General features: G+C 47.6%; 92 non-coding genes across 92 annotated transcripts in view; all 92 read left to right on the plus strand.

Moving 5' to 3' along the window:
- Positions 1–119, plus strand: LOC148987123 (5S ribosomal RNA). Its single transcript, XR_016162831.1, has one exon. It is a non-coding gene; the product is annotated as a 5S ribosomal RNA (ribosomal RNA).
- Positions 120–182: 63 nt separating this feature from the next.
- On the plus strand, positions 183–301 carry LOC148987124 (5S ribosomal RNA). Its single transcript, XR_016163399.1, has one exon. It is a non-coding gene; the product is annotated as a 5S ribosomal RNA (ribosomal RNA).
- A 63-nt stretch (positions 302–364) lies between these two features.
- On the plus strand, positions 365–483 carry LOC148987125 (5S ribosomal RNA). The gene has a single exon (XR_016167189.1). It is a non-coding gene; the product is annotated as a 5S ribosomal RNA (ribosomal RNA).
- Positions 484–546: 63 nt separating this feature from the next.
- Positions 547–665, plus strand: LOC148987126 (5S ribosomal RNA). The gene has a single exon (XR_016167190.1). It is a non-coding gene; the product is annotated as a 5S ribosomal RNA (ribosomal RNA).
- A 63-nt stretch (positions 666–728) lies between these two features.
- LOC148987127 (5S ribosomal RNA) lies at positions 729–847 on the plus strand. The gene has a single exon (XR_016167192.1). It is a non-coding gene; the product is annotated as a 5S ribosomal RNA (ribosomal RNA).
- A 63-nt stretch (positions 848–910) lies between these two features.
- LOC148987128 (5S ribosomal RNA) lies at positions 911–1,029 on the plus strand. The gene has a single exon (XR_016167193.1). It is a non-coding gene; the product is annotated as a 5S ribosomal RNA (ribosomal RNA).
- Positions 1,030–1,092: 63 nt separating this feature from the next.
- LOC148987129 (5S ribosomal RNA) lies at positions 1,093–1,211 on the plus strand. Its single transcript, XR_016167194.1, has one exon. It is a non-coding gene; the product is annotated as a 5S ribosomal RNA (ribosomal RNA).
- Positions 1,212–1,274: 63 nt separating this feature from the next.
- On the plus strand, positions 1,275–1,393 carry LOC148987130 (5S ribosomal RNA). Its single transcript, XR_016167195.1, has one exon. It is a non-coding gene; the product is annotated as a 5S ribosomal RNA (ribosomal RNA).
- Positions 1,394–1,456: 63 nt separating this feature from the next.
- LOC148987131 (5S ribosomal RNA) lies at positions 1,457–1,575 on the plus strand. The gene has a single exon (XR_016167196.1). It is a non-coding gene; the product is annotated as a 5S ribosomal RNA (ribosomal RNA).
- Positions 1,576–1,638: 63 nt separating this feature from the next.
- Positions 1,639–1,757, plus strand: LOC148987132 (5S ribosomal RNA). The gene has a single exon (XR_016167197.1). It is a non-coding gene; the product is annotated as a 5S ribosomal RNA (ribosomal RNA).
- Positions 1,758–1,820: 63 nt separating this feature from the next.
- LOC148987133 (5S ribosomal RNA) lies at positions 1,821–1,939 on the plus strand. Its single transcript, XR_016167198.1, has one exon. It is a non-coding gene; the product is annotated as a 5S ribosomal RNA (ribosomal RNA).
- A 63-nt stretch (positions 1,940–2,002) lies between these two features.
- Positions 2,003–2,121, plus strand: LOC148987134 (5S ribosomal RNA). Its single transcript, XR_016167199.1, has one exon. It is a non-coding gene; the product is annotated as a 5S ribosomal RNA (ribosomal RNA).
- A 172-nt stretch (positions 2,122–2,293) lies between these two features.
- On the plus strand, positions 2,294–2,412 carry LOC148987135 (5S ribosomal RNA). Its single transcript, XR_016162832.1, has one exon. It is a non-coding gene; the product is annotated as a 5S ribosomal RNA (ribosomal RNA).
- Positions 2,413–2,475: 63 nt separating this feature from the next.
- On the plus strand, positions 2,476–2,594 carry LOC148987136 (5S ribosomal RNA). The gene has a single exon (XR_016167200.1). It is a non-coding gene; the product is annotated as a 5S ribosomal RNA (ribosomal RNA).
- A 63-nt stretch (positions 2,595–2,657) lies between these two features.
- Positions 2,658–2,776, plus strand: LOC148987137 (5S ribosomal RNA). The gene has a single exon (XR_016167201.1). It is a non-coding gene; the product is annotated as a 5S ribosomal RNA (ribosomal RNA).
- Positions 2,777–2,839: 63 nt separating this feature from the next.
- On the plus strand, positions 2,840–2,958 carry LOC148987138 (5S ribosomal RNA). Its single transcript, XR_016167203.1, has one exon. It is a non-coding gene; the product is annotated as a 5S ribosomal RNA (ribosomal RNA).
- Positions 2,959–3,021: 63 nt separating this feature from the next.
- On the plus strand, positions 3,022–3,140 carry LOC148987139 (5S ribosomal RNA). Its single transcript, XR_016162281.1, has one exon. It is a non-coding gene; the product is annotated as a 5S ribosomal RNA (ribosomal RNA).
- A 63-nt stretch (positions 3,141–3,203) lies between these two features.
- On the plus strand, positions 3,204–3,322 carry LOC148987140 (5S ribosomal RNA). The gene has a single exon (XR_016163978.1). It is a non-coding gene; the product is annotated as a 5S ribosomal RNA (ribosomal RNA).
- Positions 3,323–3,385: 63 nt separating this feature from the next.
- Positions 3,386–3,504, plus strand: LOC148987141 (5S ribosomal RNA). Its single transcript, XR_016161223.1, has one exon. It is a non-coding gene; the product is annotated as a 5S ribosomal RNA (ribosomal RNA).
- A 63-nt stretch (positions 3,505–3,567) lies between these two features.
- On the plus strand, positions 3,568–3,686 carry LOC148987142 (5S ribosomal RNA). Its single transcript, XR_016167204.1, has one exon. It is a non-coding gene; the product is annotated as a 5S ribosomal RNA (ribosomal RNA).
- Positions 3,687–3,749: 63 nt separating this feature from the next.
- Positions 3,750–3,868, plus strand: LOC148987143 (5S ribosomal RNA). Its single transcript, XR_016167205.1, has one exon. It is a non-coding gene; the product is annotated as a 5S ribosomal RNA (ribosomal RNA).
- Positions 3,869–4,031: 163 nt separating this feature from the next.
- On the plus strand, positions 4,032–4,150 carry LOC148987144 (5S ribosomal RNA). The gene has a single exon (XR_016167206.1). It is a non-coding gene; the product is annotated as a 5S ribosomal RNA (ribosomal RNA).
- Positions 4,151–4,213: 63 nt separating this feature from the next.
- Positions 4,214–4,332, plus strand: LOC148987145 (5S ribosomal RNA). Its single transcript, XR_016167207.1, has one exon. It is a non-coding gene; the product is annotated as a 5S ribosomal RNA (ribosomal RNA).
- Positions 4,333–4,395: 63 nt separating this feature from the next.
- LOC148987146 (5S ribosomal RNA) lies at positions 4,396–4,514 on the plus strand. The gene has a single exon (XR_016167209.1). It is a non-coding gene; the product is annotated as a 5S ribosomal RNA (ribosomal RNA).
- A 63-nt stretch (positions 4,515–4,577) lies between these two features.
- On the plus strand, positions 4,578–4,696 carry LOC148987147 (5S ribosomal RNA). Its single transcript, XR_016167210.1, has one exon. It is a non-coding gene; the product is annotated as a 5S ribosomal RNA (ribosomal RNA).
- A 63-nt stretch (positions 4,697–4,759) lies between these two features.
- Positions 4,760–4,878, plus strand: LOC148987148 (5S ribosomal RNA). Its single transcript, XR_016167211.1, has one exon. It is a non-coding gene; the product is annotated as a 5S ribosomal RNA (ribosomal RNA).
- Positions 4,879–4,941: 63 nt separating this feature from the next.
- Positions 4,942–5,060, plus strand: LOC148987149 (5S ribosomal RNA). The gene has a single exon (XR_016167212.1). It is a non-coding gene; the product is annotated as a 5S ribosomal RNA (ribosomal RNA).
- Positions 5,061–5,123: 63 nt separating this feature from the next.
- On the plus strand, positions 5,124–5,242 carry LOC148987150 (5S ribosomal RNA). The gene has a single exon (XR_016167213.1). It is a non-coding gene; the product is annotated as a 5S ribosomal RNA (ribosomal RNA).
- A 63-nt stretch (positions 5,243–5,305) lies between these two features.
- Positions 5,306–5,424, plus strand: LOC148987151 (5S ribosomal RNA). Its single transcript, XR_016163923.1, has one exon. It is a non-coding gene; the product is annotated as a 5S ribosomal RNA (ribosomal RNA).
- Positions 5,425–5,487: 63 nt separating this feature from the next.
- On the plus strand, positions 5,488–5,606 carry LOC148987152 (5S ribosomal RNA). Its single transcript, XR_016167215.1, has one exon. It is a non-coding gene; the product is annotated as a 5S ribosomal RNA (ribosomal RNA).
- Positions 5,607–5,669: 63 nt separating this feature from the next.
- Positions 5,670–5,788, plus strand: LOC148987153 (5S ribosomal RNA). Its single transcript, XR_016167216.1, has one exon. It is a non-coding gene; the product is annotated as a 5S ribosomal RNA (ribosomal RNA).
- Positions 5,789–5,851: 63 nt separating this feature from the next.
- Positions 5,852–5,970, plus strand: LOC148987154 (5S ribosomal RNA). Its single transcript, XR_016161138.1, has one exon. It is a non-coding gene; the product is annotated as a 5S ribosomal RNA (ribosomal RNA).
- Positions 5,971–6,033: 63 nt separating this feature from the next.
- LOC148987155 (5S ribosomal RNA) lies at positions 6,034–6,152 on the plus strand. Its single transcript, XR_016167217.1, has one exon. It is a non-coding gene; the product is annotated as a 5S ribosomal RNA (ribosomal RNA).
- A 63-nt stretch (positions 6,153–6,215) lies between these two features.
- Positions 6,216–6,334, plus strand: LOC148987156 (5S ribosomal RNA). Its single transcript, XR_016167218.1, has one exon. It is a non-coding gene; the product is annotated as a 5S ribosomal RNA (ribosomal RNA).
- A 63-nt stretch (positions 6,335–6,397) lies between these two features.
- On the plus strand, positions 6,398–6,516 carry LOC148987157 (5S ribosomal RNA). Its single transcript, XR_016167219.1, has one exon. It is a non-coding gene; the product is annotated as a 5S ribosomal RNA (ribosomal RNA).
- A 63-nt stretch (positions 6,517–6,579) lies between these two features.
- Positions 6,580–6,698, plus strand: LOC148987158 (5S ribosomal RNA). The gene has a single exon (XR_016167220.1). It is a non-coding gene; the product is annotated as a 5S ribosomal RNA (ribosomal RNA).
- Positions 6,699–6,761: 63 nt separating this feature from the next.
- Positions 6,762–6,880, plus strand: LOC148987159 (5S ribosomal RNA). The gene has a single exon (XR_016167221.1). It is a non-coding gene; the product is annotated as a 5S ribosomal RNA (ribosomal RNA).
- Positions 6,881–7,052: 172 nt separating this feature from the next.
- LOC148987160 (5S ribosomal RNA) lies at positions 7,053–7,171 on the plus strand. Its single transcript, XR_016167222.1, has one exon. It is a non-coding gene; the product is annotated as a 5S ribosomal RNA (ribosomal RNA).
- A 63-nt stretch (positions 7,172–7,234) lies between these two features.
- On the plus strand, positions 7,235–7,353 carry LOC148987161 (5S ribosomal RNA). Its single transcript, XR_016167223.1, has one exon. It is a non-coding gene; the product is annotated as a 5S ribosomal RNA (ribosomal RNA).
- Positions 7,354–7,416: 63 nt separating this feature from the next.
- LOC148987162 (5S ribosomal RNA) lies at positions 7,417–7,535 on the plus strand. Its single transcript, XR_016167224.1, has one exon. It is a non-coding gene; the product is annotated as a 5S ribosomal RNA (ribosomal RNA).
- A 63-nt stretch (positions 7,536–7,598) lies between these two features.
- Positions 7,599–7,717, plus strand: LOC148987163 (5S ribosomal RNA). The gene has a single exon (XR_016167226.1). It is a non-coding gene; the product is annotated as a 5S ribosomal RNA (ribosomal RNA).
- A 172-nt stretch (positions 7,718–7,889) lies between these two features.
- On the plus strand, positions 7,890–8,008 carry LOC148987164 (5S ribosomal RNA). Its single transcript, XR_016167227.1, has one exon. It is a non-coding gene; the product is annotated as a 5S ribosomal RNA (ribosomal RNA).
- Positions 8,009–8,071: 63 nt separating this feature from the next.
- LOC148987165 (5S ribosomal RNA) lies at positions 8,072–8,190 on the plus strand. Its single transcript, XR_016167228.1, has one exon. It is a non-coding gene; the product is annotated as a 5S ribosomal RNA (ribosomal RNA).
- A 63-nt stretch (positions 8,191–8,253) lies between these two features.
- LOC148987166 (5S ribosomal RNA) lies at positions 8,254–8,372 on the plus strand. Its single transcript, XR_016167229.1, has one exon. It is a non-coding gene; the product is annotated as a 5S ribosomal RNA (ribosomal RNA).
- Positions 8,373–8,435: 63 nt separating this feature from the next.
- On the plus strand, positions 8,436–8,554 carry LOC148987167 (5S ribosomal RNA). The gene has a single exon (XR_016167230.1). It is a non-coding gene; the product is annotated as a 5S ribosomal RNA (ribosomal RNA).
- Positions 8,555–8,617: 63 nt separating this feature from the next.
- LOC148987168 (5S ribosomal RNA) lies at positions 8,618–8,736 on the plus strand. The gene has a single exon (XR_016167231.1). It is a non-coding gene; the product is annotated as a 5S ribosomal RNA (ribosomal RNA).
- Positions 8,737–8,799: 63 nt separating this feature from the next.
- Positions 8,800–8,918, plus strand: LOC148987169 (5S ribosomal RNA). The gene has a single exon (XR_016167232.1). It is a non-coding gene; the product is annotated as a 5S ribosomal RNA (ribosomal RNA).
- A 63-nt stretch (positions 8,919–8,981) lies between these two features.
- On the plus strand, positions 8,982–9,100 carry LOC148987170 (5S ribosomal RNA). The gene has a single exon (XR_016167233.1). It is a non-coding gene; the product is annotated as a 5S ribosomal RNA (ribosomal RNA).
- A 171-nt stretch (positions 9,101–9,271) lies between these two features.
- LOC148987171 (5S ribosomal RNA) lies at positions 9,272–9,390 on the plus strand. The gene has a single exon (XR_016167234.1). It is a non-coding gene; the product is annotated as a 5S ribosomal RNA (ribosomal RNA).
- Positions 9,391–9,453: 63 nt separating this feature from the next.
- Positions 9,454–9,572, plus strand: LOC148987172 (5S ribosomal RNA). The gene has a single exon (XR_016167235.1). It is a non-coding gene; the product is annotated as a 5S ribosomal RNA (ribosomal RNA).
- Positions 9,573–9,635: 63 nt separating this feature from the next.
- LOC148987173 (5S ribosomal RNA) lies at positions 9,636–9,754 on the plus strand. Its single transcript, XR_016162833.1, has one exon. It is a non-coding gene; the product is annotated as a 5S ribosomal RNA (ribosomal RNA).
- Positions 9,755–9,817: 63 nt separating this feature from the next.
- On the plus strand, positions 9,818–9,936 carry LOC148987174 (5S ribosomal RNA). The gene has a single exon (XR_016163400.1). It is a non-coding gene; the product is annotated as a 5S ribosomal RNA (ribosomal RNA).
- A 63-nt stretch (positions 9,937–9,999) lies between these two features.
- Positions 10,000–10,118, plus strand: LOC148987175 (5S ribosomal RNA). The gene has a single exon (XR_016167237.1). It is a non-coding gene; the product is annotated as a 5S ribosomal RNA (ribosomal RNA).
- A 63-nt stretch (positions 10,119–10,181) lies between these two features.
- On the plus strand, positions 10,182–10,300 carry LOC148987176 (5S ribosomal RNA). The gene has a single exon (XR_016167238.1). It is a non-coding gene; the product is annotated as a 5S ribosomal RNA (ribosomal RNA).
- A 63-nt stretch (positions 10,301–10,363) lies between these two features.
- LOC148987177 (5S ribosomal RNA) lies at positions 10,364–10,482 on the plus strand. The gene has a single exon (XR_016167239.1). It is a non-coding gene; the product is annotated as a 5S ribosomal RNA (ribosomal RNA).
- Positions 10,483–10,545: 63 nt separating this feature from the next.
- Positions 10,546–10,664, plus strand: LOC148987178 (5S ribosomal RNA). The gene has a single exon (XR_016167240.1). It is a non-coding gene; the product is annotated as a 5S ribosomal RNA (ribosomal RNA).
- A 63-nt stretch (positions 10,665–10,727) lies between these two features.
- LOC148987179 (5S ribosomal RNA) lies at positions 10,728–10,846 on the plus strand. Its single transcript, XR_016167241.1, has one exon. It is a non-coding gene; the product is annotated as a 5S ribosomal RNA (ribosomal RNA).
- A 63-nt stretch (positions 10,847–10,909) lies between these two features.
- LOC148987180 (5S ribosomal RNA) lies at positions 10,910–11,028 on the plus strand. Its single transcript, XR_016167242.1, has one exon. It is a non-coding gene; the product is annotated as a 5S ribosomal RNA (ribosomal RNA).
- A 63-nt stretch (positions 11,029–11,091) lies between these two features.
- Positions 11,092–11,210, plus strand: LOC148987181 (5S ribosomal RNA). The gene has a single exon (XR_016167243.1). It is a non-coding gene; the product is annotated as a 5S ribosomal RNA (ribosomal RNA).
- A 63-nt stretch (positions 11,211–11,273) lies between these two features.
- On the plus strand, positions 11,274–11,392 carry LOC148987182 (5S ribosomal RNA). Its single transcript, XR_016167244.1, has one exon. It is a non-coding gene; the product is annotated as a 5S ribosomal RNA (ribosomal RNA).
- A 63-nt stretch (positions 11,393–11,455) lies between these two features.
- LOC148987183 (5S ribosomal RNA) lies at positions 11,456–11,574 on the plus strand. Its single transcript, XR_016167245.1, has one exon. It is a non-coding gene; the product is annotated as a 5S ribosomal RNA (ribosomal RNA).
- A 63-nt stretch (positions 11,575–11,637) lies between these two features.
- On the plus strand, positions 11,638–11,756 carry LOC148987184 (5S ribosomal RNA). The gene has a single exon (XR_016167246.1). It is a non-coding gene; the product is annotated as a 5S ribosomal RNA (ribosomal RNA).
- A 63-nt stretch (positions 11,757–11,819) lies between these two features.
- On the plus strand, positions 11,820–11,938 carry LOC148987185 (5S ribosomal RNA). The gene has a single exon (XR_016167248.1). It is a non-coding gene; the product is annotated as a 5S ribosomal RNA (ribosomal RNA).
- A 63-nt stretch (positions 11,939–12,001) lies between these two features.
- Positions 12,002–12,120, plus strand: LOC148987186 (5S ribosomal RNA). The gene has a single exon (XR_016167249.1). It is a non-coding gene; the product is annotated as a 5S ribosomal RNA (ribosomal RNA).
- Positions 12,121–12,183: 63 nt separating this feature from the next.
- On the plus strand, positions 12,184–12,302 carry LOC148987187 (5S ribosomal RNA). The gene has a single exon (XR_016167250.1). It is a non-coding gene; the product is annotated as a 5S ribosomal RNA (ribosomal RNA).
- A 63-nt stretch (positions 12,303–12,365) lies between these two features.
- Positions 12,366–12,484, plus strand: LOC148987188 (5S ribosomal RNA). Its single transcript, XR_016167251.1, has one exon. It is a non-coding gene; the product is annotated as a 5S ribosomal RNA (ribosomal RNA).
- Positions 12,485–12,547: 63 nt separating this feature from the next.
- On the plus strand, positions 12,548–12,666 carry LOC148987189 (5S ribosomal RNA). Its single transcript, XR_016167252.1, has one exon. It is a non-coding gene; the product is annotated as a 5S ribosomal RNA (ribosomal RNA).
- A 173-nt stretch (positions 12,667–12,839) lies between these two features.
- Positions 12,840–12,958, plus strand: LOC148987190 (5S ribosomal RNA). Its single transcript, XR_016167253.1, has one exon. It is a non-coding gene; the product is annotated as a 5S ribosomal RNA (ribosomal RNA).
- A 63-nt stretch (positions 12,959–13,021) lies between these two features.
- LOC148987191 (5S ribosomal RNA) lies at positions 13,022–13,140 on the plus strand. Its single transcript, XR_016167254.1, has one exon. It is a non-coding gene; the product is annotated as a 5S ribosomal RNA (ribosomal RNA).
- Positions 13,141–13,203: 63 nt separating this feature from the next.
- Positions 13,204–13,322, plus strand: LOC148987192 (5S ribosomal RNA). The gene has a single exon (XR_016167255.1). It is a non-coding gene; the product is annotated as a 5S ribosomal RNA (ribosomal RNA).
- A 63-nt stretch (positions 13,323–13,385) lies between these two features.
- LOC148987193 (5S ribosomal RNA) lies at positions 13,386–13,504 on the plus strand. Its single transcript, XR_016167256.1, has one exon. It is a non-coding gene; the product is annotated as a 5S ribosomal RNA (ribosomal RNA).
- Positions 13,505–13,567: 63 nt separating this feature from the next.
- Positions 13,568–13,686, plus strand: LOC148987194 (5S ribosomal RNA). The gene has a single exon (XR_016167257.1). It is a non-coding gene; the product is annotated as a 5S ribosomal RNA (ribosomal RNA).
- A 63-nt stretch (positions 13,687–13,749) lies between these two features.
- Positions 13,750–13,868, plus strand: LOC148987195 (5S ribosomal RNA). The gene has a single exon (XR_016167259.1). It is a non-coding gene; the product is annotated as a 5S ribosomal RNA (ribosomal RNA).
- Positions 13,869–13,931: 63 nt separating this feature from the next.
- Positions 13,932–14,050, plus strand: LOC148987196 (5S ribosomal RNA). The gene has a single exon (XR_016163924.1). It is a non-coding gene; the product is annotated as a 5S ribosomal RNA (ribosomal RNA).
- A 63-nt stretch (positions 14,051–14,113) lies between these two features.
- On the plus strand, positions 14,114–14,232 carry LOC148987197 (5S ribosomal RNA). The gene has a single exon (XR_016167260.1). It is a non-coding gene; the product is annotated as a 5S ribosomal RNA (ribosomal RNA).
- Positions 14,233–14,295: 63 nt separating this feature from the next.
- LOC148987198 (5S ribosomal RNA) lies at positions 14,296–14,414 on the plus strand. Its single transcript, XR_016167261.1, has one exon. It is a non-coding gene; the product is annotated as a 5S ribosomal RNA (ribosomal RNA).
- A 63-nt stretch (positions 14,415–14,477) lies between these two features.
- On the plus strand, positions 14,478–14,596 carry LOC148987199 (5S ribosomal RNA). Its single transcript, XR_016161139.1, has one exon. It is a non-coding gene; the product is annotated as a 5S ribosomal RNA (ribosomal RNA).
- Positions 14,597–14,659: 63 nt separating this feature from the next.
- Positions 14,660–14,778, plus strand: LOC148987200 (5S ribosomal RNA). Its single transcript, XR_016167262.1, has one exon. It is a non-coding gene; the product is annotated as a 5S ribosomal RNA (ribosomal RNA).
- Positions 14,779–14,841: 63 nt separating this feature from the next.
- On the plus strand, positions 14,842–14,960 carry LOC148987201 (5S ribosomal RNA). The gene has a single exon (XR_016167263.1). It is a non-coding gene; the product is annotated as a 5S ribosomal RNA (ribosomal RNA).
- Positions 14,961–15,023: 63 nt separating this feature from the next.
- On the plus strand, positions 15,024–15,142 carry LOC148987202 (5S ribosomal RNA). The gene has a single exon (XR_016167264.1). It is a non-coding gene; the product is annotated as a 5S ribosomal RNA (ribosomal RNA).
- A 63-nt stretch (positions 15,143–15,205) lies between these two features.
- LOC148987203 (5S ribosomal RNA) lies at positions 15,206–15,324 on the plus strand. The gene has a single exon (XR_016167265.1). It is a non-coding gene; the product is annotated as a 5S ribosomal RNA (ribosomal RNA).
- A 63-nt stretch (positions 15,325–15,387) lies between these two features.
- On the plus strand, positions 15,388–15,506 carry LOC148987204 (5S ribosomal RNA). Its single transcript, XR_016167266.1, has one exon. It is a non-coding gene; the product is annotated as a 5S ribosomal RNA (ribosomal RNA).
- A 173-nt stretch (positions 15,507–15,679) lies between these two features.
- On the plus strand, positions 15,680–15,798 carry LOC148987205 (5S ribosomal RNA). The gene has a single exon (XR_016167267.1). It is a non-coding gene; the product is annotated as a 5S ribosomal RNA (ribosomal RNA).
- A 63-nt stretch (positions 15,799–15,861) lies between these two features.
- Positions 15,862–15,980, plus strand: LOC148987206 (5S ribosomal RNA). The gene has a single exon (XR_016167268.1). It is a non-coding gene; the product is annotated as a 5S ribosomal RNA (ribosomal RNA).
- A 63-nt stretch (positions 15,981–16,043) lies between these two features.
- LOC148987207 (5S ribosomal RNA) lies at positions 16,044–16,162 on the plus strand. The gene has a single exon (XR_016167270.1). It is a non-coding gene; the product is annotated as a 5S ribosomal RNA (ribosomal RNA).
- Positions 16,163–16,225: 63 nt separating this feature from the next.
- Positions 16,226–16,344, plus strand: LOC148987208 (5S ribosomal RNA). Its single transcript, XR_016167271.1, has one exon. It is a non-coding gene; the product is annotated as a 5S ribosomal RNA (ribosomal RNA).
- Positions 16,345–16,516: 172 nt separating this feature from the next.
- On the plus strand, positions 16,517–16,635 carry LOC148987209 (5S ribosomal RNA). Its single transcript, XR_016167272.1, has one exon. It is a non-coding gene; the product is annotated as a 5S ribosomal RNA (ribosomal RNA).
- Positions 16,636–16,698: 63 nt separating this feature from the next.
- Positions 16,699–16,817, plus strand: LOC148987210 (5S ribosomal RNA). The gene has a single exon (XR_016167273.1). It is a non-coding gene; the product is annotated as a 5S ribosomal RNA (ribosomal RNA).
- Positions 16,818–16,880: 63 nt separating this feature from the next.
- On the plus strand, positions 16,881–16,999 carry LOC148987211 (5S ribosomal RNA). Its single transcript, XR_016167274.1, has one exon. It is a non-coding gene; the product is annotated as a 5S ribosomal RNA (ribosomal RNA).
- Positions 17,000–17,062: 63 nt separating this feature from the next.
- Positions 17,063–17,181, plus strand: LOC148987212 (5S ribosomal RNA). Its single transcript, XR_016167275.1, has one exon. It is a non-coding gene; the product is annotated as a 5S ribosomal RNA (ribosomal RNA).
- A 63-nt stretch (positions 17,182–17,244) lies between these two features.
- On the plus strand, positions 17,245–17,363 carry LOC148987213 (5S ribosomal RNA). The gene has a single exon (XR_016167276.1). It is a non-coding gene; the product is annotated as a 5S ribosomal RNA (ribosomal RNA).
- Positions 17,364–17,426: 63 nt separating this feature from the next.
- LOC148987214 (5S ribosomal RNA) overlaps positions 17,427–17,500 on the plus strand; it is a 119-nt gene continuing 45 nt past the window's right edge. Inside the window, exon 1 of the ribosomal RNA XR_016161140.1 lies at positions 17,427–17,500. This exon is cut by the window's right edge and continues 45 nt beyond it. This is a non-coding gene — a ribosomal RNA (5S ribosomal RNA).

Below are 17,500 nucleotides of genomic sequence, written 5' to 3' on the forward strand. Positions count from 1 at the left end.
GCTTACGACCATACCACCTTGAGAACGCCCGAACTCGTCTGATCTCGGAAGCTAAGCAGGGTCGGGCCTGGTTAGTACTTGGATGGGAGACCGCCTGGGAATACCAGGTGCTGTAAGCTTTATGTAGTTTACTACCCTAATGTTCTAACCATTCAAATAGCCCAATTTTGGCAGGAGATTTCGTTTACGACCATACCACCTTGAGAACGCCCGAACTCGTCTGATCTCGGAAGCTAAGCAGGGTCGGGCCTGGTTAGTACTTGGATGGGAGACCGCCTGGGAATACCAGGTGCTGTAAGCTTTATGTAGTTTACTACCCTAATGTTCTAACCATTCAAATAGCCCAATTTTGGCAGCAGATTTCGCTTACGGCCATACCACCTTGAGAACGCCCGAACTCGTCTGATCTCGGAAGCTAAGCAGGGTCGGGCCTGGTTAGTACTTGGATGGGAGACCGCCTGGGAATACCAGGTGCTGTAAGCTTTATATAGTTTACTACCCTAATGTTCTAACCATTCAAATAGCCCAATTTTGGCAGCAGATTTCGCTTACGGCCATACCACCTTGAGAACGCCCGAACTCGTCTGATCTCGGAAGCTAAGCAGGGTCGGGCCTGGTTAGTACTTGGATGGGAGACCGCCTGGGAATACCAGGTGCTGTAAGCTTTATATAGTTTACTACCCTAATGTTCTAACCATTCAAATAGCCCAATTTTGGCAGCAGATTTCGCTTACGGCCATACCACCTTGAGAACGCCCGAACTCGTCTGATCTCGGAAGCTAAGCAGGGTCGGGCCTGGTTAGTACTTGGATGGGAGACCGCCTGGGAATACCAGGTGCTGTAAGCTTTATGTAGTTTACTACCCTAATGTTCTAACCATTCAAATAGCCCAATTTTGGCAGCAGATTTCGCTTACGGCCATACCACCTTGAGAACGCCCGAACTCGTCTGATCTCGGAAGCTAAGCAGGGTCGGGCCTGGTTAGTACTTGGATGGGAGACCGCCTGGGAATACCAGGTGCTGTAAGCTTTATATAGTTTACTACCCTAATGTTTTAACTATTCAAATAGCCCAATTTTGGCAGCAGATTTCGCTTACGGCCATACCACCTTGAGAACGCCCGAACTCGTCTGATCTCGGAAGCTAAGCAGGGTCGGGCCTGGTTAGTACTTGGATGGGAGACCGCCTGGGAATACCAGGTGCTGTAAGCTTTATATAGTTTACTACCCTAATGTTCTAACCATTCAAATAGCCCAATTTTGGCAGCAGATTTCGCTTACGGCCATACCACCTTGAGAACGCCCGAACTCGTCTGATCTCGGAAGCTAAGCAGGGTCGGGCCTGGTTAGTACTTGGATGGGAGACCGCCTGGGAATACCAGGTGCTGTAAGCTTTATATAGTTTACTACCCTAATGTTCTAACCATTCAAATAGCCCAATTTTGGCAGCAGATTTCGCTTACGGCCATACCACCTTGAGAACGCCCGAACTCGTCTGATCTCGGAAGCTAAGCAGGGTCGGGCCTGGTTAGTACTTGGATGGGAGACCGCCTGGGAATACCAGGTGCTGTAAGCTTTATATAGTTTACTACCCTAATGTTTTAACTATTCAAATAGCCCAATTTTGGCAGCAGATTTCGCTTACGGCCATACCACCTTGAGAACGCCCGAACTCGTCTGATCTCGGAAGCTAAGCAGGGTCGGGCCTGGTTAGTACTTGGATGGGAGACCGCCTGGGAATACCAGGTGCTGTAAGCTTTATATAGTTTACTACCCTAATGTTCTAACCATTCAAATAGCCCAATTTTGGCAGCAGATTTCGCTTACGGCCATACCACCTTGAGAACGCCCGAACTCGTCTGATCTCGGAAGCTAAGCAGGGTCGGGCCTGGTTAGTACTTGGATGGGAGACCGCCTGGGAATACCAGGTGCTGTAAGCTTTATATAGTTTACTACCCTAATGTTTTAACTATTCAAATAGCCCAATTTTGGCAGCAGATTTCGCTTACGGCCATACCACCTTGAGAACGCCCGAACTCGTCTGATCTCGGAAGCTAAGCAGGGTCGGGCCTGGTTAGTACTTGGATGGGAGACCGCCTGGGAATACCAGGTGCTGTAAGCTTTATTGTTTAAAAAAAAAAAAAAAAAAAAAGAGTCAATGAAATGTTTCAAAAATCCTAAATTGTCTTTTTTCCCCTCAAAATTCCTGAAATAGTCTCTCAGTTTCTTCAGAAAGCCTGAAAGAGTCTCTTTTTTTTTCTTCTTCAAATAGCCCAATTTTGGCAGGAGATTTCGCTTACGACCATACCACCTTGAGAACGCCCGAACTCGTCTGATCTCGGAAGCTAAGCAGGGTCGGGCCTGGTTAGTACTTGGATGGGAGACCGCCTGGGAATACCAGGTGCTGTAAGCTTTATGTAGTTTACTACCCTAATGTTCTAACCATTCAAATAGCCCAATTTTGGCAACAGATTTCGCTTACGGCCATACCACCTTGAGAACGCCCGAACTCGTCTGATCTCGGAAGCTAAGCAGGGTCGGGCCTGGTTAGTACTTGGATGGGAGACCGCCTGGGAATACCAGGTGCTGTAAGCTTTATATAGTTTACTACCCTAATGTTCTAACCATTCAAATAGCCCAATTTTGGCAGCAGATTTCGCTTACGGCCATACCACCTTGAGAACGCCCGAACTCGTCTGATCTCGGAAGCTAAGCAGGGTCGGGCCTGGTTAGTACTTGGATGGGAGACCGCCTGGGAATACCAGGTGCTGTAAGCTTTATATAGTTTACTACCCTAATGTTTTAACTATTCAAATAGCCCAATTTTGGCAGCAGATTTCGCTTACGGCCATACCACCTTGAGAACGCCCGAACTCGTCTGATCTCGGAAGCTAAGCAGGGTCGGGCCTGGTTAGTACTTGGATGGGAGACCGCCTGGGAATACCAGGTGCTGTAAGCTTTATATAGTTTACTACCCTAATGTTCTAACCATTCAAATAGCCCAATTTTGGCAGCAGATTTCGCTTACGGCCATACCACCTTGAGAACGCCCGAACTCGTCTGATCTCGGAAGCTAAGCAGGGTCGGGCCTGGTTAGTACTTGGATGGGAGACCGCCTGGGAATAGCAGGTGCTGTAAGCTTTATATAGTTTACTACCCTAATGTTTCAACTATTCAAATAGCCCAATTTTGGCAGCAGATTTCGCTTACGGCCATACCACCTTGAGAACGCCCGAACTCGTCTGATCTCGGAAGCTAGGCAGGGTCGGGCCTGGTTAGTACTTGGATGGGAGACCGCCTGGGAATAGCAGGTGCTGTAAGCTTTATATAGTTTACTACCCTAATGTTTTAACTATTCAAATAGCCCAATTTTGGCAGCAGATTTCGTTTACGGCCATACCACCTTGAGAACGCCCGAACTCGTCTGATCTCGGAAGCTAAGCAGGGTCGGGCCTGGTTAGTACTTGGATGGGAGACCGCCTGGGAATACCAGGTGCTGTAAGCTTTATATAGTTTACTACCCTAATGTTCTAACCATTCAAATAGCCCAATTTTGGCAGCAGATTTCGCTTACGGCCATACCACCTTGAGAACGCCCGAACTCGTCTGATCTCGGAAGCTAAGCAGGGTCGGGCCTGGTTAGTACTTGGATGGGAGACCGCCTGGGAATACCAGGTGCTGTAAGCTTTATATAGTTTACTACCCTAATGTTTTAACTATTCAAATAGCCCAATTTTGGCAGCAGATTTCGCTTACGGCCATACCACCTTGAGAACGCCCGAACTCGTCTGATCTCGGAAGCTAAGCAGGGTCGGGCCTGGTTAGTACTTGGATGGGAGACCGCCTGGGAATACCAGGTGCTGTAAGCTTTATTGTTTAAAAAAAAAAAAAGAGTCAATGAAATGTTTCAAAAATCCTAAATTGTCTTTTTTCCCCTCAAAATTCCTGAAATAGTCTCTCAGTTTCTTCAGAAAGCCTGAAAGAGTCTCTTTTTTTTCTTCTTCAAATAGCCCAATTTTGGCTGCAGATTTCGCTTACGGCCATACCACCTTGAGAACGCCCGAACTCGTCTGATCTCGGAAGCTAAGCAGGGTCGGGCCTGGTTAGTACTTGGATGGGAGACCGCCTGGGAATACCAGGTGCTGTAAGCTTTATGTAGTTTACTACCCTAATGTTCTAACCATTCAAATAGCCCAATTTTGGCAGCAGATTTCGCTTACGGCCATACCACCTTGAGAACGCCCGAACTCGTCTGATCTCGGAAGCTAAGCAGGGTCGGGCCTGGTTAGTACTTGGATGGGAGACCGCCTGGGAATACCAGGTGCTGTAAGCTTTATGTAGTTTACTACCCTAATGTTCTAACCATTCAAATAGCCCAAATTTGGCAGCAGATTTCGCTTACGGCCATACCACCTTGAGAACGCCCGAACTCGTCTGATCTCGGAAGCTAAGCAGGGTCGGGCCTGGTTAGTACTTGGATGGGAGACCGCCTGGGAATACCAGGTGCTGTAAGCTTTATATAGTTTACTACCCTAATGTTCTAACCATTCAAATAGCCCAATTTTGGCAGCAGATTTCGCTTACGGCCATACCACCTTGAGAACGCCCGAACTCGTCTGATCTCGGAAGCTAAGCAGGGTCGGGCCTGGTTAGTACTTGGATGGGAGACCGCCTGGGAATACCAGGTGCTGTAAGCTTTATATAGTTTACTACCCTAATGTTTTAACTATTCAAATAGCCCAATTTTGGCAGCAGATTTCGCTTACGGCCATACCACCTTGAGAACGCCCGAACTCGTCTGATCTCGGAAGCTAAGCAGGGTCGGGCCTGGTTAGTACTTGGATGGGAGACCGCCTGGGAATACCAGGTGCTGTAAGCTTTATATAGTTTACTACCCTAATGTTCTAACCATTCAAATAGCCCAATTTTGGCAGCAGATTTCGCTTACGGCCATACCACCTTGAGAACGCCCGAACTCGTCTGATCTCGGAAGCTAAGCAGGGTCGGGCCTGGTTAGTACTTGGATGGGAGACCGCCTGGGAATACCAGGTGCTGTAAGCTTTATGTAGTTTACTACCCTAATGTTCTAACCATTCAAATAGCCCAATTTTGGCAGCAGATTTCGCTTACGGCCATACCACCTTGAGAACGCCCGAACTCGTCTGATCTCGGAAGCTAAGCAGGGTCGGGCCTGGTTAGTACTTGGATGGGAGACCGCCTGGGAATACCAGGTGCTGTAAGCTTTATGTAGTTTACTACCCTAATGTTCTAACCATTCAAATAGCCCAATTTTGGCAGCAGATTTCGCTTACGACCATACCACCTTGAGAACGCCCGAACTCGTCTGATCTCGGAAGCTAAGCAGGGTCGGGCCTGGTTAGTACTTGGATGGGAGACCGCCTGGGAATACCAGGTGCTGTAAACTTTATGTAGTTTACTACCCTAATGTTCTAACCATTCAAATAGCCCAATTTTGGCAGCAGATTTCGCTTACGGCCATACCACCTTGAGAACGCCCGAACTCGTCTGATCTCGGAAGCTAAGCAGGGTCGGGCCTGGTTAGTACTTGGATGGGAGACCGCCTGGGAATACCAGGTGCTGTAAGCTTTATATAGTTTACTACCCTAATGTTCTAACCATTCAAATAGCCCAATTTTGGCAGCAGATTTCGCTTACGGCCATACCACCTTGAGAACGCCCGAACTCGTCTGATCTCGGAAGCTAAGCAGGGTCGGGCCTGGTTAGTACTTGGATGGGAGACCGCCTGGGAATACCAGGTGCTGTAAGCTTTATATAGTTTACTACCCTAATGTTCTAACCATTCAAATAGCCCAATTTTGGCAGCAGATTTCGCTTACGGCCATACCACCTTGAGAACGCCCGAACTCGTCTGGTCTCGGAAGCTAAGCAGGGTCGGGCCTGGTTAGTACTTGGATGGGAGACCGCCTGGGAATACCAGGTGCTGTAAGCTTTATATAGTTTACTACCCTAATGTTCTAACCATTCAAATAGCCCAATTTTGGCAGCAGATTTCGCTTACGGCCATACCACCTTGAGAACGCCCGAACTCGTCTGATCTCGGAAGCTAAGCAGGGTCGGGCCTGGTTAGTACTTGGATGGGAGACCGCCTGGGAATACCAGGTGCTGTAAGCTTTATATAGTTTACTACCCTAATGTTCTAACCATTCAAATAGCCCAATTTTGGCAGCAGATTTCGCTTACGGCCATACCACCTTGAGAACGCCCGAACTCGTCTGATCTCGGAAGCTAAGCAGGGTCGGGCCTGGTTAGTACTTGGATGGGAGACCGCCTGGGAATACCAGGTGCTGTAAGCTTTATATAGTTTACTACCCTAATGTTTTAACTATTCAAATAGCCCAATTTTGGCAGCAGATTTCGCTTACGGCCATACCACCTTGAGAACGCCCGAACTCGTCTGATCTCGGAAGCTAAGCAGGGTCGGGCCTGGTTAGTACTTGGATGGGAGACCGCCTGGGAATACCAGGTGCTGTAAGCTTTATATAGTTTACTACCCTAATGTTCTAACCATTCAAATAGCCCAATTTTGGCAGCAGATTTCGCTTACGGCCATACCACCTTGAGAACGCCCGAACTCGTCTGATCTCGGAAGCTAAGCAGGGTCGGGCCTGGTTAGTACTTGGATGGGAGACCGCCTGGGAATACCAGGTGCTGTAAGCTTTATATAGTTTACTACCCTAATGTTTTAACTATTCAAATAGCCCAATTTTGGCAGCAGATTTCGCTTACGGCCATACCACCTTGAGAACGCCCGAACTCGTCTGATCTCGGAAGCTAAGCAGGGTCGGGCCTGGTTAGTACTTGGATGGGAGACCGCCTGGGAATACCAGGTGCTGTAAGCTTTATTGTTTAAAAAAAAAAAAAAAAAAAAAAGAGTCAATGAAATGTTTCAAAAATCCTAAATTGTCTTTTTTCCCCTCAAAATTCCTGAAATAGTCTCTCAGTTTCTTCAGAAAGCCTGAAAGAGTCTCTTTTTTTTCTTCTTCAAATAGCCCAATTTTGGCTGCAGATTTCGCTTACGGCCATACCACCTTGAGAACGCCCGAACTCGTCTGATCTCGGAAGCTAAGCAGGGTCGGGCCTGGTTAGTACTTGGATGGGAGACCGCCTGGGAATACCAGGTGCTGTAAGCTTTATGTAGTTTACTACCCTAATGTTCTAACCATTCAAATAGCCCAATTTTGGCAGCAGATTTCGCTTACGGCCATACCACCTTGAGAACGCCCGAACTCGTCTGATCTCGGAAGCTAAGCAGGGTCGGGCCTGGTTAGTACTTGGATGGGAGACCGCCTGGGAATACCAGGTGCTGTAAGCTTTATATAGTTTACTACCCTAATGTTCTAACCATTCAAATAGCCCAATTTTGGCAGCAGATTTCGCTTACGGCCATACCACCTTGAGAACGCCCGAACTCGTCTGATCTCGGAAGCTAAGCAGGGTCGGGCCTGGTTAGTACTTGGATGGGAGACCGCCTGGGAATACCAGGTGCTGTAAGCTTTATATAGTTTACTACCCTAATGTTTTAACTATTCAAATAGCCCAATTTTGGCAGCAGATTTCGCTTACGGCCATACCACCTTGAGAACGCCCGAACTCGTCTGATCTCGGAAGCTAAGCAGGGTCGGGCCTGGTTAGTACTTGGATGGGAGACCGCCTGGGAATACCAGGTGCTGTAAGCTTTATTGTTTAAAAAAAAAAAAAAAAAAAAAAGAGTCAATGAAATGTTTCAAAAATCCTAAATTGTCTTTTTTCCCCTCAAAATTCCTGAAATAGTCTCTCAGTTTCTTCAGAAAGCCTGAAAGAGTCTCTTTTTTTTCTTCTTCAAATAGCCCAATTTTGGCTGCAGATTTCGCTTACGGCCATACCACCTTGAGAACGCCCGAACTCGTCTGATCTCGGAAGCTAAGCAGGGTCGGGCCTGGTTAGTACTTGGATGGGAGACCGCCTGGGAATACCAGGTGCTGTAAGCTTTATGTAGTTTACTACCCTAATGTTCTAACCATTCAAATAGCCCAATTTTGGCAGCAGATTTCGCTTACGGCCATACCACCTTGAGAACGCCCGAACTCGTCTGATCTCGGAAGCTAAGCAGGGTCGGGCCTGGTTAGTACTTGGATGGGAGACCGCCTGGGAATACCAGGTGCTGTAAGCTTTATATAGTTTACTACCCTAATGTTCTAACCATTCAAATAGCCCAATTTTGGCAGCAGATTTCGCTTACGGCCATACCACCTTGAGAACGCCCGAACTCGTCTGATCTCGGAAGCTAAGCAGGGTCGGGCCTGGTTAGTACTTGGATGGGAGACCGCCTGGGAATACCAGGTGCTGTAAGCTTTATATAGTTTACTACCCTAATGTTTTAACTATTCAAATAGCCCAATTTTGGCAGCAGATTTCGCTTACGGCCATACCACCTTGAGAACGCCCGAACTCGTCTGATCTCGGAAGCTAAGCAGGGTCGGGCCTGGTTAGTACTTGGATGGGAGACCGCCTGGGAATACCAGGTGCTGTAAGCTTTATATAGTTTACTACCCTAATGTTCTAACCATTCAAATAGCCCAATTTTGGCAGCAGATTTCGCTTACGGCCATACCACCTTGAGAACGCCCGAACTCGTCTGATCTCGGAAGCTAAGCAGGGTCGGGCCTGGTTAGTACTTGGATGGGAGACCGCCTGGGAATACCAGGTGCTGTAAGCTTTATATAGTTTACTACCCTAATGTTTTAACTATTCAAATAGCCCAATTTTGGCAGCAGATTTCGCTTACGGCCATACCACCTTGAGAACGCCCGAACTCGTCTGATCTCGGAAGCTAAGCAGGGTCGGGCCTGGTTAGTACTTGGATGGGAGACCGCCTGGGAATACCAGGTGCTGTAAGCTTTATATAGTTTACTACCCTAATGTTTTAACTATTCAAATAGCCCAATTTTGGCAGCAGATTTCGCTTACGGCCATACCACCTTGAGAACGCCCGAACTCGTCTGATCTCGGAAGCTAAGCAGGGTCGGGCCTGGTTAGTACTTGGATGGGAGACCGCCTGGGAATACCAGGTGCTGTAAGCTTTATTGTTTAAAAAAAAAAAAAAAAAAAAAGAGTCAATGAAATGTTTCAAAAATCCTAAATTGTCTTTTTTCCCCTCAAAATTCCTGAAATAGTCTCTCAGTTTCTTCAGAAAGCCTGAAAGAGTCTCTTTTTTTTCTTCTTCAAATAGCCCAATTTTGGCTGCAGATTTCGCTTACGGCCATACCACCTTGAGAACGCCCGAACTCGTCTGATCTCGGAAGCTAAGCAGGGTCGGGCCTGGTTAGTACTTGGATGGGAGACCGCCTGGGAATACCAGGTGCTGTAAGCTTTATGTAGTTTACTACCCTAATGTTCTAACCATTCAAATAGCCCAATTTTGGCAGCAGATTTCGCTTACGGCCATACCACCTTGAGAACGCCCGAACTCGTCTGATCTCGGAAGCTAAGCAGGGTCGGGCCTGGTTAGTACTTGGATGGGAGACCGCCTGGGAATACCAGGTGCTGTAAGCTTTATGTAGTTTACTACCCTAATGTTCTAACCATTCAAATAGCCCAATTTTGGCAGGAGATTTCGCTTACGACCATACCACCTTGAGAACGCCCGAACTCGTCTGATCTCGGAAGCTAAGCAGGGTCGGGCCTGGTTAGTACTTGGATGGGAGACCGCCTGGGAATACCAGGTGCTGTAAGCTTTATGTAGTTTACTACCCTAATGTTCTAACCATTCAAATAGCCCAATTTTGGCAGGAGATTTCGTTTACGACCATACCACCTTGAGAACGCCCGAACTCGTCTGATCTCGGAAGCTAAGCAGGGTCGGGCCTGGTTAGTACTTGGATGGGAGACCGCCTGGGAATACCAGGTGCTGTAAGCTTTATGTAGTTTACTACCCTAATGTTCTAACCATTCAAATAGCCCAATTTTGGCAGCAGATTTCGCTTACGGCCATACCACCTTGAGAACGCCCGAACTCGTCTGATCTCGGAAGCTAAGCAGGGTCGGGCCTGGTTAGTACTTGGATGGGAGACCGCCTGGGAATACCAGGTGCTGTAAGCTTTATATAGTTTACTACCCTAATGTTCTAACCATTCAAATAGCCCAATTTTGGCAGCAGATTTCGCTTACGGCCATACCACCTTGAGAACGCCCGAACTCGTCTGATCTCGGAAGCTAAGCAGGGTCGGGCCTGGTTAGTACTTGGATGGGAGACCGCCTGGGAATACCAGGTGCTGTAAGCTTTATATAGTTTACTACCCTAATGTTCTAACCATTCAAATAGCCCAATTTTGGCAGCAGATTTCGCTTACGGCCATACCACCTTGAGAACGCCCGAACTCGTCTGATCTCGGAAGCTAAGCAGGGTCGGGCCTGGTTAGTACTTGGATGGGAGACCGCCTGGGAATACCAGGTGCTGTAAGCTTTATGTAGTTTACTACCCTAATGTTCTAACCATTCAAATAGCCCAATTTTGGCAGCAGATTTCGCTTACGGCCATACCACCTTGAGAACGCCCGAACTCGTCTGATCTCGGAAGCTAAGCAGGGTCGGGCCTGGTTAGTACTTGGATGGGAGACCGCCTGGGAATACCAGGTGCTGTAAGCTTTATATAGTTTACTACCCTAATGTTTTAACTATTCAAATAGCCCAATTTTGGCAGCAGATTTCGCTTACGGCCATACCACCTTGAGAACGCCCGAACTCGTCTGATCTCGGAAGCTAAGCAGGGTCGGGCCTGGTTAGTACTTGGATGGGAGACCGCCTGGGAATACCAGGTGCTGTAAGCTTTATATAGTTTACTACCCTAATGTTCTAACCATTCAAATAGCCCAATTTTGGCAGCAGATTTCGCTTACGGCCATACCACCTTGAGAACGCCCGAACTCGTCTGATCTCGGAAGCTAAGCAGGGTCGGGCCTGGTTAGTACTTGGATGGGAGACCGCCTGGGAATACCAGGTGCTGTAAGCTTTATATAGTTTACTACCCTAATGTTCTAACCATTCAAATAGCCCAATTTTGGCAGCAGATTTCGCTTACGGCCATACCACCTTGAGAACGCCCGAACTCGTCTGATCTCGGAAGCTAAGCAGGGTCGGGCCTGGTTAGTACTTGGATGGGAGACCGCCTGGGAATACCAGGTGCTGTAAGCTTTATATAGTTTACTACCCTAATGTTTTAACTATTCAAATAGCCCAATTTTGGCAGCAGATTTCGCTTACGGCCATACCACCTTGAGAACGCCCGAACTCGTCTGATCTCGGAAGCTAAGCAGGGTCGGGCCTGGTTAGTACTTGGATGGGAGACCGCCTGGGAATACCAGGTGCTGTAAGCTTTATATAGTTTACTACCCTAATGTTCTAACCATTCAAATAGCCCAATTTTGGCAGCAGATTTCGCTTACGGCCATACCACCTTGAGAACGCCCGAACTCGTCTGATCTCGGAAGCTAAGCAGGGTCGGGCCTGGTTAGTACTTGGATGGGAGACCGCCTGGGAATACCAGGTGCTGTAAGCTTTATATAGTTTACTACCCTAATGTTTTAACTATTCAAATAGCCCAATTTTGGCAGCAGATTTCGCTTACGGCCATACCACCTTGAGAACGCCCGAACTCGTCTGATCTCGGAAGCTAAGCAGGGTCGGGCCTGGTTAGTACTTGGATGGGAGACCGCCTGGGAATACCAGGTGCTGTAAGCTTTATATAGTTTACTACCCTAATGTTCTAACCATTCAAATAGCCCAATTTTGGCAGCAGATTTCGCTTACGGCCATACCACCTTGAGAACGCCCGAACTCGTCTGATCTCGGAAGCTAAGCAGGGTCGGGCCTGGTTAGTACTTGGATGGGAGACCGCCTGGGAATACCAGGTGCTGTAAGCTTTATATAGTTTACTACCCTAATGTTCTAACCATTCAAATAGCCCAATTTTGGCAGCAGATTTCGCTTACGGCCATACCACCTTGAGAACGCCCGAACTCGTCTGATCTCGGAAGCTAAGCAGGGTCGGGCCTGGTTAGTACTTGGATGGGAGACCGCCTGGGAATACCAGGTGCTGTAAGCTTTATATAGTTTACTACCCTAATGTTTTAACTATTCAAATAGCCCAATTTTGGCAGCAGATTTCGCTTACGGCCATACCACCTTGAGAACGCCCGAACTCGTCTGATCTCGGAAGCTAAGCAGGGTCGGGCCTGGTTAGTACTTGGATGGGAGACCGCCTGGGAATACCAGGTGCTGTAAGCTTTATATAGTTTACTACCCTAATGTTCTAACCATTCAAATAGCCCAATTTTGGCAGCAGATTTCGCTTACGGCCATACCACCTTGAGAACGCCCGAACTCGTCTGATCTCGGAAGCTAAGCAGGGTCGGGCCTGGTTAGTACTTGGATGGGAGACCGCCTGGGAATACCAGGTGCTGTAAGCTTTATATAGTTTACTACCCTAATGTTTTAACTATTCAAATAGCCCAATTTTGGCAGCAGATTTCGCTTACGGCCATACCACCTTGAGAACGCCCGAACTCGTCTGATCTCGGAAGCTAAGCAGGGTCGGGCCTGGTTAGTACTTGGATGGGAGACCGCCTGGGAATACCAGGTGCTGTAAGCTTTATTGTTTAAAAAAAAAAAAAAAAAAAAAAGAGTCAATGAAATGTTTCAAAAATCCTAAATTGTCTTTTTTCCCCTCAAAATTCCTGAAATAGTCTCTCAGTTTCTTCAGAAAGCCTGAAAGAGTCTCTTTTTTTTTCTTCTTCAAATAGCCCAATTTTGGCAGGAGATTTCGCTTACGGCCATACCACCTTGAGAACGCCCGAACTCGTCTGATCTCGGAAGCTAAGCAGGGTCGGGCCTGGTTAGTACTTGGATGGGAGACCGCCTGGGAATACCAGGTGCTGTAAGCTTTATATAGTTTACTACCCTAATGTTTTAACTATTCAAATAGCCCAATTTTGGCAGCAGATTTCGCTTACGGCCATACCACCTTGAGAACGCCCGAACTCGTCTGATCTCGGAAGCTAAGCAGGGTCGGGCCTGGTTAGTACTTGGATGGGAGACCGCCTGGGAATACCAGGTGCTGTAAGCTTTATATAGTTTACTACCCTAATGTTCTAACCATTCAAATAGCCCAATTTTGGCAGCAGATTTCGCTTACGGCCATACCACCTTGAGAACGCCCGAACTCGTCTGATCTCGGAAGCTAAGCAGGGTCGGGCCTGGTTAGTACTTGGATGGGAGACCGCCTGGGAATACCAGGTGCTGTAAGCTTTATATAGTTTACTACCCTAATGTTTTAACTATTCAAATAGCCCAATTTTGGCAGCAGATTTCGCTTACGGCCATACCACCTTGAGAACGCCCGAACTCGTCTGATCTCGGAAGCTAAGCAGGGTCGGGCCTGGTTAGTACTTGGATGGGAGACCGCCTGGGAATACCAGGTGCTGTAAGCTTTATATAGTTTACTACCCTAATGTTCTAACCATTCAAATAGCCCAATTTTGGCAGCAGATTTCGCTTACGGCCATACCACCTTGAGAACGCCCGAACTCGTCTGATCTCGGAAGCTAAGCAGGGTCGGGCCTGGTTAGTACTTGGATGGGAGACCGCCTGGGAATACCAGGTGCTGTAAGCTTTATGTAGTTTACTACCCTAATGTTCTAACCATTCAAATAGCCCAATTTTGGCAGCAGATTTCGCTTACGGCCATACCACCTTGAGAACGCCCGAACTCGTCTGATCTCGGAAGCTAAGCAGGGTCGGGCCTGGTTAGTACTTGGATGGGAGACCGCCTGGGAATACCAGGTGCTGTAAGCTTTATGTAGTTTACTACCCTAATGTTCTAACCATTCAAATAGCCCAATTTTGGCAGCAGATTTCGCTTACGACCATACCACCTTGAGAACGCCCGAACTCGTCTGATCTCGGAAGCTAAGCAGGGTCGGGCCTGGTTAGTACTTGGATGGGAGACCGCCTGGGAATACCAGGTGCTGTAAACTTTATGTAGTTTACTACCCTAATGTTCTAACCATTCAAATAGCCCAATTTTGGCAGCAGATTTCGCTTACGGCCATACCACCTTGAGAACGCCCGAACTCGTCTGATCTCGGAAGCTAAGCAGGGTCGGGCCTGGTTAGTACTTGGATGGGAGACCGCCTGGGAATACCAGGTGCTGTAAGCTTTATATAGTTTACTACCCTAATGTTCTAACCATTCAAATAGCCCAATTTTGGCAGCAGATTTCGCTTACGGCCATACCACCTTGAGAACGCCCGAACTCGTCTGATCTCGGAAGCTAAGCAGGGTCGGGCCTGGTTAGTACTTGGATGGGAGACCGCCTGGGAATACCAGGTGCTGTAAGCTTTATATAGTTTACTACCCTAATGTTCTAACCATTCAAATAGCCCAATTTTGGCAGCAGATTTCGCTTACGGCCATACCACCTTGAGAACGCCCGAACTCGTCTGGTCTCGGAAGCTAAGCAGGGTCGGGCCTGGTTAGTACTTGGATGGGAGACCGCCTGGGAATACCAGGTGCTGTAAGCTTTATATAGTTTACTACCCTAATGTTCTAACCATTCAAATAGCCCAATTTTGGCAGCAGATTTCGCTTACGGCCATACCACCTTGAGAACGCCCGAACTCGTCTGATCTCGGAAGCTAAGCAGGGTCGGGCCTGGTTAGTACTTGGATGGGAGACCGCCTGGGAATACCAGGTGCTGTAAGCTTTATATAGTTTACTACCCTAATGTTCTAACCATTCAAATAGCCCAATTTTGGCAGCAGATTTCGCTTACGGCCATACCACCTTGAGAACGCCCGAACTCGTCTGATCTCGGAAGCTAAGCAGGGTCGGGCCTGGTTAGTACTTGGATGGGAGACCGCCTGGGAATACCAGGTGCTGTAAGCTTTATATAGTTTACTACCCTAATGTTTTAACTATTCAAATAGCCCAATTTTGGCAGCAGATTTCGCTTACGGCCATACCACCTTGAGAACGCCCGAACTCGTCTGATCTCGGAAGCTAAGCAGGGTCGGGCCTGGTTAGTACTTGGATGGGAGACCGCCTGGGAATACCAGGTGCTGTAAGCTTTATATAGTTTACTACCCTAATGTTCTAACCATTCAAATAGCCCAATTTTGGCAGCAGATTTCGCTTACGGCCATACCACCTTGAGAACGCCCGAACTCGTCTGATCTCGGAAGCTAAGCAGGGTCGGGCCTGGTTAGTACTTGGATGGGAGACCGCCTGGGAATACCAGGTGCTGTAAGCTTTATATAGTTTACTACCCTAATGTTTTAACTATTCAAATAGCCCAATTTTGGCAGCAGATTTCGCTTACGGCCATACCACCTTGAGAACGCCCGAACTCGTCTGATCTCGGAAGCTAAGCAGGGTCGGGCCTGGTTAGTACTTGGATGGGAGACCGCCTGGGAATACCAGGTGCTGTAAGCTTTATTGTTTAAAAAAAAAAAAAAAAAAAAAAAGAGTCAATGAAATGTTTCAAAAATCCTAAATTGTCTTTTTTCCCCTCAAAATTCCTGAAATAGTCTCTCAGTTTCTTCAGAAAGCCTGAAAGAGTCTCTTTTTTTTCTTCTTCAAATAGCCCAATTTTGGCTGCAGATTTCGCTTACGGCCATACCACCTTGAGAACGCCCGAACTCGTCTGATCTCGGAAGCTAAGCAGGGTCGGGCCTGGTTAGTACTTGGATGGGAGACCGCCTGGGAATACCAGGTGCTGTAAGCTTTATGTAGTTTACTACCCTAATGTTCTAACCATTCAAATAGCCCAATTTTGGCAGCAGATTTCGCTTACGGCCATACCACCTTGAGAACGCCCGAACTCGTCTGATCTCGGAAGCTAAGCAGGGTCGGGCCTGGTTAGTACTTGGATGGGAGACCGCCTGGGAATACCAGGTGCTGTAAGCTTTATATAGTTTACTACCCTAATGTTCTAACCATTCAAATAGCCCAATTTTGGCAGCAGATTTCGCTTACGGCCATACCACCTTGAGAACGCCCGAACTCGTCTGATCTCGGAAGCTAAGCAGGGTCGGGCCTGGTTAGTACTTGGATGGGAGACCGCCTGGGAATACCAGGTGCTGTAAGCTTTATATAGTTTACTACCCTAATGTTTTAACTATTCAAATAGCCCAATTTTGGCAGCAGATTTCGCTTACGGCCATACCACCTTGAGAACGCCCGAACTCGTCTGATCTCGGAAGCTAAGCAGGGTCGGGCCTGGTTAGTACTTGGATGGGAGACCGCCTGGGAATACCAGGTGCTGTAAGCTTTATTGTTTAAAAAAAAAAAAAAAAAAAAAAGAGTCAATGAAATGTTTCAAAAATCCTAAATTGTCTTTTTTCCCCTCAAAATTCCTGAAATAGTCTCTCAGTTTCTTCAGAAAGCCTGAAAGAGTCTCTTTTTTTTCTTCTTCAAATAGCCCAATTTTGGCTGCAGATTTCGCTTACGGCCATACCACCTTGAGAACGCCCGAACTCGTCTGATCTCGGAAGCTAAGCAGGGTCGGGCCTGGTTAGTACTTGGATGGGAGACCGCCTGGGAATACCAGGTGCTGTAAGCTTTATGTAGTTTACTACCCTAATGTTCTAACCATTCAAATAGCCCAATTTTGGCAGCAGATTTCGCTTACGGCCATACCACCTTGAGAACGCCCGAACTCGTCTGATCTCGGAAGCTAAGCAGGGTCGGGCCTGGTTAGTACTTGGATGGGAGACCGCCTGGGAATACCAGGTGCTGTAAGCTTTATATAGTTTACTACCCTAATGTTCTAACCATTCAAATAGCCCAATTTTGGCAGCAGATTTCGCTTACGGCCATACCACCTTGAGAACGCCCGAACTCGTCTGATCTCGGAAGCTAAGCAGGGTCGGGCCTGGTTAGTACTTGGATGGGAGACCGCCTGGGAATACCAGGTGCTGTAAGCTTTATATAGTTTACTACCCTAATGTTTTAACTATTCAAATAGCCCAATTTTGGCAGCAGATTTCGCTTACGGCCATACCACCTTGAGAACGCCCGAACTCGTCTGATCTCGGAAGCTAAGCAGGGTCGGGCCTGGTTAGTACTTGGATGGGAGACCGCCTGGGAATACCAGGTGCTGTAAGCTTTATATAGTTTACTACCCTAATGTTCTAACCATTCAAATAGCCCAATTTTGGCAGCAGATTTCGCTTACGGCCATACCACCTTGAGAACGCCCGAACTCGTCTGATCTCGGAAGCTAAGCAGGGTCGGGCCTGGTTAGTACTTGGATGGGAGACCGCCTGGGAATACCAGGTGCTGTAAGCTTTATATAGTTTACTACCCTAATGTTCTAACCATTCAAATAGCCCAATTTTGGCAGCAGATTTCGCTTACGGCCATACCACCTTGAGAACGCCCGAACTCGTCTGGTCTCGGAAGCTAAGCAGGGTCGGGCCTGGTTA

Source organism: Pimephales promelas, chromosome 3 (assembly GCF_988280905.1).
Source record: "Pimephales promelas chromosome 3, fPimPro1.hap1.1, whole genome shotgun sequence".
Taxonomy (NCBI): domain Eukaryota; kingdom Metazoa; phylum Chordata; class Actinopteri; order Cypriniformes; family Leuciscidae; genus Pimephales; species Pimephales promelas.